Genomic DNA, 13,920 nt, shown 5'->3' on the forward strand with positions numbered 1-13,920 from the left:
TTCATTCCCAAAGGGCGACCTGCAGCCCATCACAGCATCCACTACACAGTGTCCACAGTCTGGCCCAAGGTCACTCACCTCCCTCGCCCCCAAGTGCACCCGGGAGCCCTCATGGTGGGGCTCACACCTCCCAGTGCCCGCCTTCTGTTTGTCTGCTCTGCAGATGACCAGAGATCCCTGAAGAGGAAAGCAACATCTGACACGTATGAGCATTTTCCTAGGGGAGGGTCTCTTGACCCCTCTCCAGAGATTAAGAACCACTAGCCCAAGGAAAGTGAGACTTATCCAAAACTTCAGAACATGATCAGAGATGCACAGTATTAGTGCTCAGTGAATACCAGCAGATGGATGAAGGATGGGTGGATGGATAAATGGGCTGATGGATAGATGCCATAACAAGACAGTGTGGAAGGTACAGAAAAAGGAGCGACCAACTCTGCCTGGGGCAGGAGGAAAGCAAAGATTCCCAGTAGCAGCTGTCCCTTTTGAAGTGAGCCTTGAAGCCTGGATAGGAGTTGCCAAGCAGACGGAAGGAGACAGGCATACCAGGCAGGGGCAAGAGCAGATGCAGGCACAGGTGTGAGCGAATGTGGGGACAGTGTGTTTCGCCCCCACAGGAATTAGCTCACCGTGGCAGGTCACAAGTGCACACAGGTAAGGTGGGGGAGGGGGGTCTTCTCCTTTAGAAAGCTCCCAGGTTCCCAGGAGGTGTCTTGATAGGAATTACTCATGTTGTTCTTGAACAGGCAGGTATCTCTTCTCCTCCACGCCACCAACACTTTACCTCCAGGTGGGAGGGTGGGGGAAGTCCTAAAGATAACCCCACCCAAGCGAAGGGCATCTGGTCATTTACCACGTCCTTTCCCGTCTTTCGCCTTTGCAGTCCATCCCTGGGAGGTCGGTGGTACCAGTCGCCCCACTTTGCAGAGGAGAAACAGGCTCCAGGAGCCAGGTGACTCGCCCAAGGTCACTCACCTCCCTCGCCCCCAAGCATAGCCAGGAGCCCTCACAGCAGATCTGACACCTCCCAGTGCCCTCTTTTCCACTTCTCTGCTCTGCAGCCCTCTACTAGGATGCCAGGAGTCTCACCCACCTCCTGGGATTCCGCCCCTCTGGTTAGCGACGGGAAGAATTGCCGGCCGCAGGGGGAACCAAGGGCCTGGGGCAACCGCATCCCACTGGCCATGTTTTGCTCTGGGAGGAATCCCCCACTGAGCCAAAACCTCCGTCCTGTTCCAGGGCTGCCCCATGAATTAAACATGCCCCCGTGGTTAACTCAGTAATGCTTTTATTAATAGTTAATTACTCAATGCGCACTGGGGAAATGAGGCTCACTCAGGCCTCGTAAATTAAGGCAGCGATCTCGTGAAAGAAGCCAATGGGAGTTCATTACCCCCTCTGTCGCCGCACCCCCTGGCTGGCCATTTAGCAGCGCTAAACGACGGGGGTGGGTGGAGGGGGGGACCTTCTCCGGGTGGAGGTGGGAAGCGGCCGATGAACACACTCCGGTTTCCTAAGTGGAAGGGCCTGAGCTGGGTGTGGCGAGACCTGTCGGCAGGGGGATGTGATGCTCTGGCGGTTGTCATCGGCCTGTGTCCTTGTCATTTCCCGGGACTCGGCGCGGGCCCCCAGGGACTCCGGTCCGGGGCAGGGCCCCCTGTCCCAGGCCGGGAGGAGCCGGTCTCGGTGCTCCCGCCTCCGAGCCGCGGGCTCCCTCCCCAACGCGGTCTTTCTCGTCTCAGCGGTGTCAGGCTTCCCCGGCTAGGTTTTTGTTGTGGTTGAAGCCAATTTCCCATCCTGATTTTGCGGCTGAGCTGAAGAAGGGGCTTGTGCTAACCTGGTTTAGCTTTTCTAAATTTAACTTTCTCTCATGTTTTGTTACCCCAGAGACAGAAGCCCTTCTGTTTATCTTCCTGGGAAATGAAAGCCAGCCTCTGCTTTGAACCTACTACGTGCCAGGAGTGTCCCCGCACCCCCCACCCCCGCCCGGGGTTTATGTCGATTGGTTCTCAGGTTCAGCTGTGCCTTTGGGTCAGTGACTGTGCCTCCCTGGGTCTCCATTTCTTCACGTGAAAATGAAGATCATAATACTACCTGTTTCTGGAGTTACCGTGATGATTAAGTGAAGTAATAGATGTGACATACTTCGAATCCTGCTGAATACATAGTAAGTTCTCTCTAAGGGGCAGCTACTATTATTATTTCTACAACTGTGCGGCCATTTTACAGATGAGCAAAGTGAGGTTTTAAATCTTTGTCTTGACTTCTTCGAGGATGCTGGACCCAGAGCTTCATGTGGTCAGCACTCATCACTTCCCTTCTGTGGAGGCAAAGCCAGGCGCCAGTCTCTCCTCCAGAAAGGCACACTGGCCAAGTCCCAGCAGCCAGGAAAGATGTGTCCCTGCCTGTGATGCAAAGCCCTGCCAAGGCAGCCCAGGCTGAGACACAGGAGCGCAGACGCTGTTGCTGGGCCGGCCTGGGTTCAAATCCCACCACACCCACTAGCTGCCACGTGCATCCCTGCAGCCCCAGCTTCCACTTTGGGCAAAATGGGCTCCTGGTAGCACCTACCTCCTTGCACGGTCATAAGGATTTGTGCTTGAAAGCGCCCGACACCCCTTAGCCTTCTCCAAGAGCTCCCTGCACCTGGACTCACAAAAAAAACCCTCCCTCCCTGGGTTGTTGGAGGCCCCCATGGAGATGACGGCATCCAACTGCCTTCAAGCAGGAAATTGTCAAAGAGCCGAGCTGCTGGTGTTCTCTGCTCAAAGGTGGAGATTTTTGGAGAGCCTCCGAGGTTAAACAGGCTTCCCAGGTATCTAAGTGGTAAAGAATCCGCCTGCCATTGCAGGAGACACAGGAGATGCGGGCTTGATCCCTGGGTTAGGAAGATCCCCTGGGGGAGAAAATGGCAACCCACTCCAGTAGGCTTGCCTGAAAAATTCCACAGACAGAGGAAACTGGCAGGCTACAGTCCAGGAGGTCACAAAGAGTTAGGCACGACTGAGGCCCGAGCATGGGTGCCAAGGTTAAACACTCGAGGTTAAAACCCCACAGATGCTCTGTCCCCTGGCCTGATGAGGATTCTCCTGGGACAAGTGATGCAGAGGGTTGGGGACAGGTGGCCTCCTGAAACCCACTCAGGCCACGAATTGCCTTGCAGGCGAAGGTCAGCCTCTCTTCTGTGACTCCACCTCCAAACTGCCAGAGCCACACACAGGGGCAAGAAGTCCCGGCAGGAGCTTGAGGAGTGCGGCTCCAGGTTCATCTATAATACGTGGCGTTAGATTTAAATGTCACTGCTGCAGGCGGCTGACCCAGGTCCCCACACAATGGGCCACGAGGGCCGCCTTCACCGCCTCTTCATCTTCCTGGCGGTAGCTGACCAAAGGGAGGGAGATTTGGTTTCTTAAAAAACTAAACAGTTGTTGAGCACTCTGGCGTTGCCTGGGCAACAGCCGAGGGGGAGAGAGAAGCATCTTATTGTTTAAAGTTATTCTTGCTCGATTTCAAAGGGTTGTTCTGAAAAGACCCGAATTGTCCAAGCAGCCAGGTTGGTCCTCTCTCCCTCTCTTTCTTCCTCTCTCTCCCCTGGCCTGGCCAGCCATGCAATCCTGGCTCCTGTCCTCCGTCAGCCCCCAGCCCCGTCTTCCCAATCGGGAGCTGTGGGAGGGGTCCTGGCCATGCTGAACATCAGGACCTGGGAGATAATTCCCTCCTGTTCTGTGTGTTCACCCCCCGGCCCAGGGGCCTCATGTGGAATAAACACACAAGTAACAGGCCAGCAAGGAGGATCCCTGCTCCCCCACTCCACGGGCTGCTTTGTCAGCCACCCAGCCTGGGATATGGACATGAGTTTGGCTCTGTCACTTAGAAGTCAGCTCACAGAAGTGCCTGAACTTGGTGGAGTAGGGGCGGGAGGAGTCCCGGCCAGAGGTGGGCATCTCGGTCCTCAGCCCAGCCTGGGCAAGACCAAGGTGACTCTTGTGCCAGGTCACTGCTCAGGAGCCGGGGCTGAGTGTAGCCCCGTGCCCCTCTACCCTCTGAGTGACACTGTTTTGGAATTGTTTACGAGTCTCTCTTCCCCATGAGACTGTCAACTCCCTGACAGCAGAGGCGCATCTATTCATCTCTGTGTATTCTTGTAAGCTGCCTCAAATCCTTTCAGGAGCAAGGCAAATTCTGACAGCTTAGATGAGACAAACATATATTTTTAATTAAAACTGTTTAGATGGTGAATACATACATACAATGCAAAATTCAAAGTTCAAAAGGAATGAGTACCCATGTCTCCTGCTGCCGTGTCTCCCTCTATGGGGACAGCCATGGTTTTCTTCTGATGTTTCCTTCCAGAGAGGTCCTACTCATATAGAGGCAAATGGGCATCACACAAAATATATTAGTCACATCTCTAGCTCCTGTGTCTAGCACAAGGCCCAGAATACATAGATGCTTGATATAAGTTTGTCAGATAGCTGGGACATACAAACAGAGGGATGGATGGATGGAGGGTTGGGTATTGCATGCATGGGTGGATGGTTGGTGGAAGGATGGGTGGGTGGATAGAGGGATAGACTGATGGGTAATTAGATGGATGGATGGGTGGATGGATGGATGGGTAGTTGGATGGGTGGGTGTAGCTCTTGTACTGTTAGCTCCCTTTTCCCCCAGGTGTCTGAATTCCCCGACCAGGAGTTCCTTTAGAGAAACATGGAGACCCAGCATCAGACCTGTTGGCCTGTGTTCTTCAGATGGAGACATTTAATAGGTAGTTGGGTTGTGGCGTCTTATTTCACTGCTAATAACAGAGATCTAATGACAATGGCTTGAGTCCATAAAGGTTTTCTTTTTCTTTGACGAGTTTGATAGGTGTTCAAGCCTCAATGATACCAGAGTTGGGAAAAACGAACAGGGAGGAGGCACTTTCCTCTTCATCACTCTCCACTCCAGGACTTCACCCATTTGGGGCCACAGACTCCTGGGCCTCTGGTGAAGCCTATGGACTCCTTCCCAGAATAGCCTTTTTAAATACATAGAAGATAAACAGAATTACAAAAGAAGCCAATTATACTGAAATAGGGGGGGCATTAATGGTAAAGAACCCGCCTGCAAATGCAGGAGACAGAAGAGATGCAGGTTCAACCCCTCGGTTAGAGAGATCCCTTGAAGGAGGGCATGGCAACCCACTCCAGTATTCTTGCCTGGAGAATCCCATGGACAGAGGAACCTGGTGGGCTACAGTCCATAGGGTCGCAGAGTCAAACACAACTGAAGTGACTTAGCATAGTGAAATAGAGTTTTCAAAATATTTACAAAACAAATGTGTGATACAGCCCTATAGGTGCTTCTCTATTAACGCACTAGATAACAAGATCTAGCGACACCTCTATTAACTCCCACAATTTTGAAGTGCTGATGAGTGTAATTGATATTTTAAAATGTCTGCAACCGCTGTAATGTGATAGGAAATAATCTGATTTCTGCTGGTGAGAAAGTCACGGCATTGCCAGTGCTACACGATGTGCTGCCCACATTTATAATCGAGGAGAAATGCAATATTTCATGAAACGAGTGAAATAAAAGTGTAAATTTCCCCCTTTTGATTTCACTGACCCCCTGAATTCTGTCTGTAGCTCCCTCGGAGGAGTCTGGTTTGTTTTGATTTTGGTTTTCTTGAAAGCCCCTCTCTCTGTTGACACTACATATTTATTTATTAAGAACTTGCTGACTGTCAGGTCTGTCCAGGAGGGCAGGGGTTTTATCTGTTCTACTGCTGTATCTCCAGGACTTAGAGCACTGCCAGGCACATAACGGATCAATACCTATGTATTTTTAAATAAATAAAACAAGCAAGGGATGAGGCTAGAGAGACAGGGATGCTGGAGGCAGAGCTGAGGGACCTTGAACACCACACTCAGGGGCATGGCTGTGACCGGCGGTGATGGACTCACCCTGGAAGGAAGGATGCAGACTGGGGAGATGAGAGATGGTCCAGGCTGCCTTCCCGAGGAAGGCATGGGAGAGAGGCGCGGGCATCAGCCACTTGGCACCAGCAGTGAATGTCAGCAGCCACTTCACTCCCTACCTCCCTGCCTCCCCCTCTGGCCCCACCCACCCGGATGTTAAACAGGAAGTTTGAAAAAGCAATCAGTTCCTCCATGTTTCCTGGGCAATAAAGACGCATCCGGCGCGCTTCCCTGGTGGTCCATTGGCTAAGACTCCACACTCCTAATTCAGGGGGCCCAGTTTCAATCCCTGGTCAGGGATCCCACGTGTCTCAAGCAAGACCCGGCACCGATTAAAAAAAGGAAACACCTATCAGGCAACAGGACTGGGCCCACGGAGCTGGGAGGCAGGCGCGAGGTTGAACGGATGGGAAGAAACCCCAAGGCAGCTTCTTAGGGGGGTGCTCTGGTGTGTCAGACCCTGGAGTCAAGCTGTTCAAGGGTCACACCTCCCAGACAGCAGCTGGCTATTCAGAACCAGGGGTTTTGTAGCAACTTGAGAATCCCGGGAAAGGACAAACTTCTGGAATCAGCCCTCCTTCAGCCTCTTGCTCCTTAATTGCACGCAGCTGAACAGGTCACATAAACGTTCTACACTTCTGTCTCCGCAGCTTGAAAATGGGGAGGGACAGTTGAGGAGTCAGCAGGGAAAGTGATGGATCTAAAGCAGCCAGCTCCATGCCAGGTGCGTGACTGACACTCAACAAACCATTGTCACTCTTAACACGGAGCAATGACCGGACGATGGACCCTAGTCCCTCACTGCTCGCTTTCCTGTACGAGCCACTTTATCATCCAGCCCATAAATGGGGGGTTGGATGATGGGAGGCAGGCACCAGAGGAAACAAGTCCTTGGTGGAGAGAAAAAGCAAGTTCTGGAGTTAGGCAGATCTGGGTTCAAATCCACTGAACGTCACTGTTCTCATCAGAAAACAAGGCTGGAACCTTCCTAGTGCAGTGAGGAGTGCTGGATACAAATGATGTCGCAGCAGAGCCCGTGAATACGTGATCACAGCCCCAGCCCCGTGCTAGGCAAGGATGGGGAGAAACAAGAGGAATAATCCCCCGCTTCTGTCCAGAGGTCCACACTTTCTAAAGCACTCTTTCACCCCCATGATTTCACTGGAGCCTCACTTCTGCCCTTCACGAGGAGCAGGACTGAGAGTTTGATGCTCATTTGACAAATGGGGGCACAAGAGCTCACGTGGCGATGGACTCAGGGAAACAATCTGCTCAAAGGTCGCACAGCCGGTGAGACTTCGGGACGGACACGAAGCCAGGTATCTCAGCCTGCGTCTCTTTCCCGCTCAGCTGCTTAGGTATTCATCCGTTCAACGGAGAGTCCCTGAGCTAAGATAAGACCCAAAGATAAAGGAGCAGACAGGACTTCCGCCCTTGAGGAACTTGGACCCTGGTGGCAAAGGACACAGAGATCTCTTCCGAGGCTGCACCAATCCCAGGGAAGACCCGGGTCTGCTCACGGATGACAGATGGGAAAGCCCTCTGAGTCCAGAGTCACGGCCTTGTGTGCCCACCTTGGGCAGTGAGCAGGAATGGAAGTCTTCTCTGCCCTCAGGGTTGAAATTCACTTGTTAACAAGCCCAGAGATTTGCACCAGGATCTTAGCATCGACATGAGTCCTAAAATAAAGGGTTTCGTGGCCAGAGGCCTTCGGGAAAAGCTGCACATCTCTCACCCTCTCAGAGTCACCCTGCTCTGTATCGTACATACTCCACCTCCCTGAAAAATCCTGCAGAAAAGAACCCTATTTAACTTGATGCTAACCACACATGCTTAACCACGTGAATGGCTTTTTTTTTTTTTTCAACCCATACCCACTAATTTGGGAATATGCAGGCAGTGGGAAAGAGCACGGGGGTTCTGGAGCCAGTGACTTGGTCTGAAGCCCAGCCTTAGATGTGATTAGTGCTTGGTAAACTGTGGAAACAGAAGAGGGGAAGTGACTTGCCCAAGGTCACTCAGCATCAGCCCTTGAATCCAGGTTTCTACTCTATTGATAATGTGAGAGGTGTCCTTAGGGCATATGTTACTTTGCTTCCCCTCTGACAGGGCTGGCTCTGACAACTTGCTGGGTGCGCATAGTTGGAGTCTACTAGTCTAAGCAACGGAGAAGGCACTGGCACCCCACTCCAGTACTCTTGCCTGAGAAATCCCATGGATGGAGGAGCCTGGTGGGCTACAGTCCATGGGGTCGCTAAGAGTTGGACACAACTGAGTGACTTCACTTTCACTTTTCACTTTCACGCATTGGAGAAGGAAATGGCAACCCACTCCAGTGTTCTTGCCTGCAGAATCCCAGGGATGGAGGAGCCTAGTAGGCTGCCATCTATGGGGTCGCACAGAGTCGGACATGACTGAAGTGACTTAGCAGCAGCAGCAGCAGCAGTCTAAGCAAGTGCTTTTACATAGATTACAGAAAGGTGCGTCTTTCTCTTGAATCCACAAAATTCCATAAGATGGCACACAGATGGATAAAGCATCGCATGGGCTGAATTTTAGCCCCCACTAGCTTCCTTGGCCAAGTATCCTTGTACAGGTTACAACCTGTGCAACTGTACATGGCAACCCTTACTAGCCTTTTTCTCCTCCTTCCCCTTCTTTCCTTCCACCCTTGTCCCCTTCATGAGAGCTGCACTCTCCCCTTAGGGTGCGAGCTGAAGCTGATACGGGAACAGCCATTATTGGGCTGAGCTACCCAAGCCCCAAAGCGGCATTGGCCAAAGGTGCTGACTCAGCAAACTTTAATTTATCTCACAGGCCAGGGGTGTGTGTGAAGCAATTAGTGAAATAATGGTTATGTCGCACTAAAAATTATTTATAGAGTCACCGTGCACACAGCTGTGATTAAATTAGACAACCAGGGGGACTTTAAACTGCCAGCGGAGCCAGCGTCCAAGGCCCTGGGCTCCAGCTGGCTGGGGTTGGGGTGGGATCACTCATCTCCTGCCCCGCAGGTGAACCAACCCGGAGCCAGGCAGGGATAAAGAAGGTTTGCCGGGCAGGGGTGTGGCGAGGGATGTCCGTCCCAGAGGGCCCGAGCTGCTAGTACCTATGAAGATGAACAAGTCAGAGGCTTTCACACATTTGGGGCTTAGCAGCCCTTACAACTCTTTCAAAGAGTCTTCTGTTAACCTGCAGGCAGTGAAAGGGAGGTGGTCTGGGTGAATTAGGAAAGATGAGCCTGGAGACCTATAAACTTGACATGGACCCCAACTGTGGCCCCTAAGAGCCCAGAGACAAGCTGGAAACCAGAGATCAACCCAACCCTCTCTTCTTACAGCTGCAGATCTGAAGTCCAGAGATTCTGTCTCTTGTGTTCTTCCCACAGGTGTCAGAGATCTTTGTTCCAGCCCTGGGTTCTGCGTGAGCCTTTACCCTCATCTGGACCTCCATGTACCCCATGAGAGTTAGCGTTGGACACGGAACTCATATAGGAAGGAACAGACATTTCAAGCACCTGAGGCATACCAGACATTGTCTCTGTCTATATTTGTCCCTTATTCATGTTTATCTTTGTAGTCTTATTTAGCTCTTTGCAACATTTCAGGCTTCCCTGGTGGCTCAGATGGTAAAGAATCCCCCTGCAATGCAAGAGACCTGGGTTTGATCCCTGGATTGGGAAGAGCCCCTGGAGAGCATAGCAACCCACTCCAGTATTCTAGCTTGGAGAATCCTATAGACAGAAGAGCCTGGAGGGCTACAGTCCTTGGGGTCACAAAGAGTCAGACACAACTGAGCAACTAAGCACAACGTTTCTATGAGGTAAGTAATCTTTTCCCTGTTTACAAATAGAGAATCTGGGCTTCAGGGAGGTAAAGATATTTGCCCACAGCCACAGAGCAAGGGAGGGCAAATCCATTTTCTTTCTTTTTTTAAAAAAAATTATTGTATTATTTGGGGCTGTACTGGATCTTCGTTGCTGCGAGGGCCATTCTCTAGGTGCGGTACACAAGCTTCTCATGGCGGTGGCTTCTCCGGTTGTGGAGCGTGGGCTCTAGGGTGCGAGGGCTTCAGTAGTGGCAGCTCGTGGACTCAGTAGCTGCAGCTCCTGGGCACTAGAGCACAGGCTCAATAGTTGTGGCACAAAGGGTTAGCTGCTTCGTGGCATGTGGGATCCTCCCAGATCAGGAATCATACCACTGAGCCACCAGGGAGCCCCAGAGCCATTTTCTTATGGCCCATCCGACTGCCATGGTGGTGCATTGTGGTGCTCTGAGTACTGTCAGGGGCGCCTCCCAGATGCTGGTTGTGATGCCTCAAAGTGATAACAAGGCTTTGTTTTTACCCTGGACACGGGGGCCAGACACTGGACATGCATCGTCTTGTTTCATCAGCAGCCCCTCGGGCCCACATGGAGAAACTGAGTCGCAGAGCACTCCTGGAAGGGCCCCCCAGACTTTCAGATGGTGAGCATCAGGGTGTTCATCAACAGCTCTCTGTCTCTTACAGAGATGCAGTCAGTACACCACAGATACCTGTGTGCCTCCCGGGTTCTCTCAGGGGCCTGAAGGTACTGGTAGCCTAAGGGGTGGTGACCAGGCTCCGGAGTGTGGGTTGCAGTCAGGAGACCCTGCCTCCCAGCCTAGCACCAACCCAGGCCCTCACACTCCTGGCATTTCCATCCCTCCCCGTCTGAGCTAAAGACCGGTGCAGAGCATTTCACCAGAGTTCTCATCATCTTTTAGCTGCCGGAGTTCTTTCTGGACTCACTGGCCCTTCCTCCAAACAAGCTGCTGGAGGAGCAGAGCGCGGGGCAACTGAGCAGGGCACTGAGTTCAAGGCTTCTCGCCCACCCCAGTCTTCCTCGCCCCCCTCCTCTTCGCTTGCAGGCTTCCCCAGCCCCCACCTCCCCTTTCTTTCGCTCACGTCTGCGCCCGCAGGTCCCTCCCTCCAGTCAGTTTCCTGGCAAGCAGGACCAGCTCGCTCTCCAGATGTCTGCTACCCGGGTGGTGCTGTGCACTCACAGATCAGTCGAACTCCACGCCTGGGACCGCCAGGAGGAGGGCTAGGTGGGGGGAGGACGGAACTGAGAAAGGAGCTGGATGACCCGGGTGCCCCCCCATCTTCACTCGGGTCCCCCCTGTAGTGAGGAGCCTCTAACAGCATAGGACGCATGGTCCTGCTCACTGCCCCTTGGCCACTGCCCAGCATGGTGCCTCATCAGAGACAGTGCTGCCCTCCGGATCCCCCTGGGTGTGCCTGGTGTCCAGTCCCCTCTCCCCGGCCTGTCCTGAGTCCCTCTGCTGCCTCCAGCCACTTAGCATGCAGGCCCCGGTCTGCAGGCGGCAGCAGCCAAATGAGATTAGCTTGCCTGCAAAAGCAAGTCCCCACTCACCGCCACCACCCCCGGCCCTGCGCAGCCCCAGCTGTTCTGGGGAGCCTCCCCCGGCCTGCTGGGCCCAGCCTGGTTTCTGCCACCCCATCCCCCACCCCCATCAAACTCAGGGCCAGCCAGGGCCAGATCAGAGGGGATGAGGGATGCTGCCCAAGTTCATCGCCATGCCTCCTCCTCCCTCTCACCAGCCCTTTTGGAGTCAGCTGGGGGAGGGGGGCAGGCAGAGGGAGACAAACAGGATTAAAGATCCTTCCTTGCTCTGTATCTCTCTCCAGTTCTCCAGCAAACCTCCTGGGGGGAGCAAACAGGAGGTACACCCTGCCCCTTCTCCTCCCTTTAAACCCCTGAGTGGGGCGGATCAAGGGGGCCAGGAGTGGGGAGCGAGCAGACTGAGGCCCACCCAGCTGCACTCCATCTACCTCCACTCCCCCGGGGCCACTAGGAATCAAGCAACAAGAAGGTCTGGCCCAGCCCCACGCCTCCCTGAGCCTCCCTGATTCTCTCCCGGTCGGTCGGGGAAGGAAGAGAAGGACCCAGCTCAACCGCCCAGCCCTAATCCAGCTGGAGTCCCTGTCCCCGGTCCCCAGGAAGTTTGCAGGGGTCTGTAAAGGAAACCAGGGAAAGACTGGGTCCCTCAGCAGGACCCTGGGAGAGGTGAGAGACGCTTTTTGTGTCAGGACTCAGGTGGGTGTCTCAGGAAGGGGTTAGGGGTGTGGCCGGGCCCGCCGTGCCCAGGGCTCCTGCTGCCAGCTGCAGTGGCTTCCTGACCACACTCCCGGGAACCCTCTTCCTCCCTGTCCCCATCTCTCTCCGTTCTCCAGCCCTGGGCTACCCACCCAGCCAGCAGTGACTCCATCCTGAGGCCACTCCCATCGCCCTGAGCTGCCCTGGGGCTGGCTGGGCGCCATTGGGCTGCTCCTTTTAAGGTCTGAGGTTGGCACCTGCTGGCTGCAGAAGGCATGTCCCTGGCACATCCTCCCCCCCTCATCTATCTAGCCAGCCCAGGTCCAGGTGAGTTGGAAGGGGACTTAGAGTGAGAGAGGGGCTCTTCTCCTTGCCTGGAGGGGCAGGCTCCCACTCCCTGCCCACCCCGCTCCCTTTCTTTCCCCCATGTCCCCCACCGCCTCAGCAGCTCAGCTCCTACCCTGTACACTTCAACTTGCACTTCTCTCTACCCATCTCACTGTTCAGATCATCAAATCTCTCCAAGCCTCAGTCTCCCCATCTGCAGAATGGGCATGATCCCTCCTTAATTCAAGGGCTGATGTTGAGAAGCAATTACGTCACAACTGTGTACACACTCGTGAATCACAGGGAGCTGAGGGGCTGCTCATCCCAGGTGGCTGGGAATCACGGAGCCTTCTGGGTTTGCTTCTTTTGCCCACGGGCATCCCAGGCGTTCACCCCAGCCATGCGGACGCTCCTCAGCCTGGTTTGTTTGCAGCAAGTACGGCCCCTCTCTGTTGGGCAACAGGGGTCCCTTCCAGCCTCTGGCTCTGGCAGAGGGAGGAGGGAGCCTCGGGATGCCGGGATGCAGAGGCAGGAGGGCGTGGATTAGAAACCCATCACAGAAATGACTTTCTTATCATGCCACGACCTGAATTGACAGGACCAACTCTGGAAATTGAATTGCCTCCTCCCTCTCCTGCCTCCCCTCCCTCGGCTCCTAGTTCCCTCCCCACCCCCACCCCCATCTCTGAAAGCCCTGTTGGGAGAGACCAAGAGACAGAGACACGAGAGTGGGGCAGGCAGGGACCCCACCCTCTGGGGGCCACGCAGCAGAGGTGGGAACAAGGAAGAGACAGAGAAGATGGGGGTGACCTGTGACCTCAGCTCACGGGAGGGCGCCCCTCCCTGCTGTTTCTCCACCTGCCCCTGCACCCAGCGGGGGGTTGGGGCTTTCTTCTTCCTGCTGGCCCCTCTCCAGCCCCGACCTTGGTGCCTCCATAGGGTCCAGGGCAGGGCCATGGTGGCCAGGGCAGAACCCTGGGCTGGAGCCCATGGGTGCTTGGAAGCAGCCCGAGTGTGTTCCTGGCAGAGCCTGGCTGCAGGTGGTGGGGAATGGGCAGCGGGTGGCCAGGGGCAGCCAGCTGTGTAATCAGGCGGCACTCACCCTGGGCAGGAGGTGAGGCAAGCAGAGTGAGACCCCAGCTGCCTCCAGCTCCCCAGACAGGCCGACCTGGAGCATCCCATGGGAGCTCAGAGCCCAGAAAACTCAGGAGGGACTCCAGGTGTCTGGGCAGGAGGGCTGAGACCCGGTACATAACCCTCTAGAGCCTCCATGGTACAGACAAGCCCAGCCCCCAGTCCCGAGGGCAAGCCAGAAGCTTGATGCTGCTGCCCCGAAGCTGAGCTGGTGCGTCCTGGCTCCCCCTTCCCAGCTGTGTCTCCCTCACATCCCTCTCTCCTCAGCTCACCCATCTTCCCTTCCACCAGGTATCCATCCATCACTGGTCTGGTGAGGAGCCAGGGAACGCAGCAGGGGGAGGACCCCAGTCCAGGATCACATGGTCCCTGACCTTTCCCCATCCAGCCCATCCCCCCACCAAACACACACAC

The sequence above is a fragment of the Bubalus bubalis genome, chromosome 14 (assembly GCF_019923935.1).
Source record: "Bubalus bubalis isolate 160015118507 breed Murrah chromosome 14, NDDB_SH_1, whole genome shotgun sequence".
Lineage (NCBI taxonomy): Eukaryota > Metazoa > Chordata > Mammalia > Artiodactyla > Bovidae > Bubalus > Bubalus bubalis.